Source organism: Anomaloglossus baeobatrachus, chromosome 1, assembly GCF_048569485.1.
Source record: "Anomaloglossus baeobatrachus isolate aAnoBae1 chromosome 1, aAnoBae1.hap1, whole genome shotgun sequence".
In the NCBI taxonomy this organism is placed as follows: domain Eukaryota; kingdom Metazoa; phylum Chordata; class Amphibia; order Anura; family Aromobatidae; genus Anomaloglossus; species Anomaloglossus baeobatrachus.
In genome coordinates, this window is record NC_134353.1 from 169347890 (window position 1) to 169353678 (window position 5789).

Genomic DNA, 5789 nt, shown 5'->3' on the forward strand with positions numbered 1-5789 from the left:
ACCAATCACGAGTTGCTGGTGAGGGTGGGTGAGCATATTAGGAACATTGAAATTGGAAAAGATGAAAAACCACTTGTGTATGATTTTTATACACCTTCATGTCATGAAAATATAATAAGCAGATATGTTTTCATGGTCTCTGGATCAAGAATGATTCCCCCCCTCCCACCAGAGCCCTGCGAAATTAACAGCCAGGAAAAGCTTTCCTGGTCAGGGAATGTAACAGGTACATTTCAATTAACTTACAACACCTCTTCCCAGTTCTTCAAAGACCCCTGCATAGCAAGAGACGCTCCGACTATAATCTGTATACACAGGGGCGGAGTACAAGTTTCCTGCAGGAATATAGCTTCTCTGATCAAAAGGCTATTGCAGTCATATTGTCTCTGTTGGGGATGTATTAATATTGCGAGATACATATGTTCTCCAGATATGGCGGGCATACCACTGATCTCAAGATTCCATAACGCACATCTCACATATTTCAGCTTAATCGTAGGACATACGGAAGAGCCACAAATTAAAATCTGCCCCCAGAACATATCAGATCCCCCTTGTGTGGTATCCACCTTCTTCTAAAATCATAATATAAAAAATGAGGGTCATTTTGTCCGTTTGGGATGCTTCCACTTTTAGAGATATGAGGACCATGAGGATTCCATAATTTTGGAAGAGGGGAAAACCCCCTCCCTTACATGATGTCAGCAGAGGTGGGGGGCTGTGGGTGGGACAGCGTTTAATAAAAGCCAATGTCTTAGTACACTCTGCGTCAATGCCCAGAGGATATACATTCTGTGTATAGGATTGTCCATTTTCAAGGGGGTCCTGTCCCCTATATCTACACCATATTCCGTGACCAGGTGTAGTAATCTCTTTCATTTTTCCTTTTATTTTTATGTAACTGTATACTGTATTTGTATTGTTCCCTTTAGTAAATTCACGTACATTTTTGTAAACACTGCCTATTTTCGGATTAAATATATAAAATTTAATAGTTTCTTTACTCATGCGCTATATTTATAAATCCAAAACCCGAAGGGCCTTACGCTATCTGTAATGGGTGTCCAAACTACCTGTACAAAGTTTTTTGGTGGTGGCAGCAGAATTATTGTTGTGTAGAATTATTGGGGTGCTATCATTAAGAGTAGCGAGGTATATATATTCCATTAGCGGGGATCAATGCTATATACATTTACCCTTGCTGTGAGACCTCCAATATTTGGCATTATTAGCTCAGCAGCCTCATTTAATTATTGTCAGTTCCAAAATTGACTTGACACTAAGGAGGCGCTAGAGAGTAGTCGTGTTCTTGAAAAATCAGTGAACAGAGGGTGGGATTCTGGTGTGACTCTGCCCCCCGCTGTTCATGACAAACTGGTGGCAGCAGTGGGATCTAGAGCATTAGTGATCCGGTTTGAGCAATTATCCCTTTCACTAAAAACTTGCAAAAGTTTTGAGGCTCAAACTCAGTGTTTAAATATATAACAAGACCAAAGAGATGCTAATCTGTGCCTTGGTGGAGGATGATCTCAAGGACCAGCACGATGTGGCCCAAGAGCATGGGACCAGTGAAGCACCAGGAGACCTTGCCATGGACCTAGCTCCCGGATGGTCTGCAGAACTGTCTAATTTCGAGGGGTCTGGCAGCAACCCCAGCTCCCGGAGTGGAATGGACTCTTAGTTGCCGATGATTCTGTCGCAACTAAAGAATGTGACTCTCAAGCGCGGCTACAGTTTGTGCTAAAAAAACGCCAAGCAGAGCGTGACTTTGCTGAGAGACAGGCTGAGAGAGCTGAGCGTCAGGCCCAGGCTGAGAGAGCCGAACGTCAGGCCCAGGCTGAGAGAGCCAGCAGCGTCAAACCCAAGCCTGAGCACTTTCCTGTGATGGAAAAGGATGGGGACTTGGACACTTCTCTGAGGGGATTTGAAATGACTTGACGGCAGTACCAGTTTTCCAGTGGCCAGTGGGCCCGATACCTAACACCAGGGCTGCGAGGTAAGGCCCTGGAAGTGTTTGCTGCACTCCCTATTGTACTAGATGGAGACTATGAGGCCATAAAGCTGGCTCTGATATGGAAATACCTGCTAACTCCAGAGGTGTATACACAAATAAAGAGTGGTCGTACACCACTGCCTGTCACCTGCGGTACCGCATATGCCCAGGGTATTTACTTGCTGGTGATTCAGTCCAGAGTGGGGTGCGCGTCACAGAACAAGATCCAAGGATGATGATGAGGTAAGAAAAAGGACTGCACTCCTTCGCTTGTCCACAGCAGGAGCTGGCATACAGTTTGCCTCCAGCTTTTTACCTTGCACCTGTCTGAATAAAGTTTCCAGCACAGCGAAGGAGTGCGTTCCTCTTTCTTACCTCATCATGACTCCAGAGGTGTACCGCAAAAAATTCCAGACTCTCCAGCGTGGACCTCGTGACAGCTATAGTGATGTGGTGGATGGGCTCCGAACCACCTTTGAGAAGTGGATCAAAGGACTGTCCGTTACAACCTTTGAGGAGCTATAGGACCTAATGGTGAAGGACCAAATCATACATCTTTGTCCTGTGGAGGATCGACAGTTCGTTATGGACCGAGAGCCAAAGGAGGCCGTGAAAGCAGCCCAGATTGCCGACACCTATGAGGCCAACTGTGCATCGGGGATGCGGAAGTCTTCCACCGCCAGCTGGAAATGGGGTAAGATGACAACTACCACCCCTGCCCCTGCCAGTCGACCTCCTGGAGGTTCTGTCCCATCTGCTAGTACCCGGTCTACCTCTGACCCACGCAGGTGTTTTTCATGCAACCAGCCTGGACACCTCAGCTCCGCTTGCCCAGAGAGGCAGAAGAGGAACTCCACATCCAAGGCCCAAGGGCCTAGTGCAGCTGTTTTTTTGGTGGAGAGGGTGAGTGGGAGGCCCTGTGAAAACCTCCACTCTGTCACTGTGGGCAACACTGTCACTGTGGGGCTCAAGGACACTAGAGCCGACCGAACCCTGATCCGCCCCAAACTGGTGCCCCCTGAAAATTTTATCCCAGGTAAACTCCTGACTGTCTCTGGGGTTGGGGGTTTTCACCAATCATTCCCGATGGCCCGGGTTTCCCTTGATTGGGGTGCTGGGAGAGGGTGGAGGGAAGTGGGGGTGTCTGAGCATCTCCCAGCCAATGTTTTATTGGGGACTTACCTGGGACGACTGGTTGCGCAATTTGTTCTTGATGACCCTCCCCAATCCAACAGGTCATGTGATCCAAATGTTGATGTTCAGAATGTGATTACAAATTTGGTACATGATAATAAAGTATATGATTGTGTCGAGACCCTGAGCCATGCCACACTGCAGAGTAGTGTTGCTAAGGATTCCCCCAAGGCAGTGAACGTCCCCGATAATATAGACGGAGGCAGGCAGGACAACCTTGAGGGGAATGGTTGCATGCAGCTGACCAGTGTCACAGTGGACGGTGACATGGCTGGTGGTAGCTGCCCCTTGAGTAGCACTGCTCCTGAGGCAGAAGGGGAGGAGTAGCAAGAATTCCCCAGAGCCTGTCAGGGAGTAGGGAAAAGAGTTTTCACCCCCCGGAGAGGCAGCATACATCGGTGCTGTCACCCGCAGTCAGAGTGCCCAGAAGGCAGGTAGCATGCTGGCTTCTGGCCCCTCTCCACACCAGGGGATAACAGAATGAGGTGCGGACTCCGAGGAGGTCACAGAGGGTTCCAGCGAGGTTGGGACCCTAACGTCACTTTTGGCTGCCTCCAACCAGGAGTTCCAGGCGGCTCTGCACTCAGATGTCAGCCTAAAGACATTGAGGGACCTCGCGGAGAAGCCCATCTCCGTGACCGATAAGGAGAGGTTATTCTGGGACCAGGGGAGGTTGTACCGGGAGACTGTTCCCTGTAACTTCCAACAGGAGGGGTTGAATGAAAGACAGCTGTTTGTGCCCTACTGCTTTAGAGATGAGTTGTTGCGGGTGGCCCATGAGATCCCCCTCGCTGGACACTTGGGGGTCAGCAAGACCAAGGCCTGGCTGTCACACCATTTCTATTGGCCCAAGATGGGGACAGATGTTGCCAACTACTGCCGCTCTTGTATCACGTGTCAGAGAGTGGGGAAGTCAGGGCCTGCTCCCAAAGCTCACCTGATCCCTCTGCCAGTGATAGAGGAGCCTTTCCAGAGGATCACTGTGGACATCATTGGGCCTCTGGCCGTCCCCAGCAGCTCTGGAAAATGTTTCGTCCTTACTGTGGTAGACTATGCTACACGGTATCCGGAGGCAGTGGCTCTGTCCTCCTTTAGGGCCGATAAGGTGGCAGATGCCCTCTTGGCCATCTTCTCCAGAGTAGTAGTTCTCAGGGAGATGCTTACTGACCAGGGGACTCAGTTCATGTCCTGTTTAATGGAGGTCCTCTGTAAGAAAATTCAGGTGCAGCATCTGGTGTCCAGTGCGTATCACCCACAGACCAATGGTTTGTGCGAACGGTTTAAATGGCACTCTTAAGCAAATGCTGAAGATGCTGGTTGAGTCTCAGGGATGTGACAGGGAGCGGTACCTCCCACACCTGCTATTTGCTTACGGAGAGGTCCCACAGGCCTCAACGGGATTCTCCCCCTTTGAGCTCCTGTATGGCAGACGAGTCGTGGACCCCTCGGTCTGGTAATTGAATCCTGCAAGAGGAACTGAACCCCCCAGAGGTGTCTGTTGTGGAGTATGTCATGCGGCTCTGTGACAAAATGCAGGCCTTGTCGCAGCTGGTGCATGACAACATGGCGCAGGCCCAGGCTGACCAGAATCAATGGTACGACTAAAATGCCCGGCAGCGAACCTACCAGGTAGGTTAGAAGGTGTGGGTCCTGGTCCCAGTTGCAAAAGATAAGCCTCAGGCAGCCTGGGAGGGCCCATATGTCATACACCAGCAGCTCAACCAAGTCACCTACGTGGTCACCCTCGACCATGCCCGGGACATGCGGAAGGCCTTCCACGTCAATATGATGAAGGCGCATCGAGAACGTGAGGCCTGCGCTCTACTGGTCTGCAACCTGTCCGAAGACAGGGAGGAAGACCCCCTCCTGGACATGCTCGCCCAGTCCAAGGCAAGTGGGTCCATGGAGGATGCGAAGGTAAGTGACCTGGTGTCCGCCAGCCAGCGGTCCCAGCTTCGGGAGGTACTTCAAACCTTCCTGGGTGTGTTAACCAACATGCCCGCAAGGAAAAAGTTAGCAAGTCACCAATGTGCACCCCATGCCGAGCATCGATAACCTTCTTGAGCGGCTAGCCGGATCGAGGTACCTGTCCATCATGGACTTGAGTCGAGGATACTGGCAGATTCCCATGAGCCCCGAGGCTCAGGAAAGATCAGCCTTTATCACCCCCTTTGGGTTGTATGAGTCCACAGTCATGCCCTTCGGCATGAAAAATGCTCCTGCTACTTTCCAGCAGATGGTCAATCACCTACTTGAGGGACTGGAGGGGTATGCCATGGCGTACCTGGATGACATTGCCATCTTCAGTCCAAACTGGGAGGATCACCTTGGGCATCTACGACAGGTGCTTGGGTGCATCCATCAAGCAGGCTTGACCATCAAGCCAGGGAAGTGCCAACTGTGCATGAGCGAGGTACGCAGGGTAGTATAGGTTCATACCAAACTATAGTAGCCTTGCAAAGCCCCTGACAGACCTCACCAGAAAGAGGCCACCTTATGCAGTCGATTGGACAAACGACTACAAGGTGGCCTTTCGAGGGTTAAAGACCGCCCTCCCCAGCACCCCTGTACTCCAAGCGGCCAACTTCACGCAGCCATTTTT

General features: G+C 50.6%; 1 pseudogene; it reads left to right on the top strand.

Moving 5' to 3' along the window:
- The first annotated feature begins 1731 nt into the window (after nucleotides 1-1731).
- Nucleotides 1732-3514, top strand: LOC142291786 (uncharacterized; annotated as a pseudogene).
- The last annotated feature ends 2275 nt before the right edge of the window (nucleotides 3515-5789 follow it).